This window comes from Egretta garzetta, unplaced genomic scaffold (assembly GCF_000687185.1).
Source record: "Egretta garzetta isolate BGI_Z169 unplaced genomic scaffold, ASM68718v1 scaffold993, whole genome shotgun sequence".
NCBI classification, from domain to species: domain Eukaryota; kingdom Metazoa; phylum Chordata; class Aves; order Pelecaniformes; family Ardeidae; genus Egretta; species Egretta garzetta.
This window is the reverse complement of record NW_009259051.1, coordinates 113,115-113,444: the sequence shown is the minus strand read 5'-3', so window position 1 is coordinate 113,444 and position 330 is coordinate 113,115.

The following is a 330-nucleotide window of genomic DNA, read 5'->3' as shown; positions in this document are numbered from 1 at the left end:
TCAGATCTCGGTCAGCGCCTCGGCGGGGACCAGCCCCCGCTTCCTCCCGCTGGTCACTCGGACGAGGCCCTGGGTCCTGCCCACGCCAACGCAGATCTGGGACGGACAGACAGACAGATGGATGGGCAGTAGGGCACAGCCCTGGTGCCATCCCACTGAGGACGGACCCAACTCGGTGCACCCCAGGGCAGCAAAGGTGCTGGGCCCCCCCTACCTGGTTCTCCCTGAGGCTCATGCGCCCCTGCTCCTTGTCGCCCTGCACGGCCCGGCAGCTCCTCCAGACGCTCTCGCCGGGACGGACGCGCTGCACAAAATTGGCCGGGGAGAAGC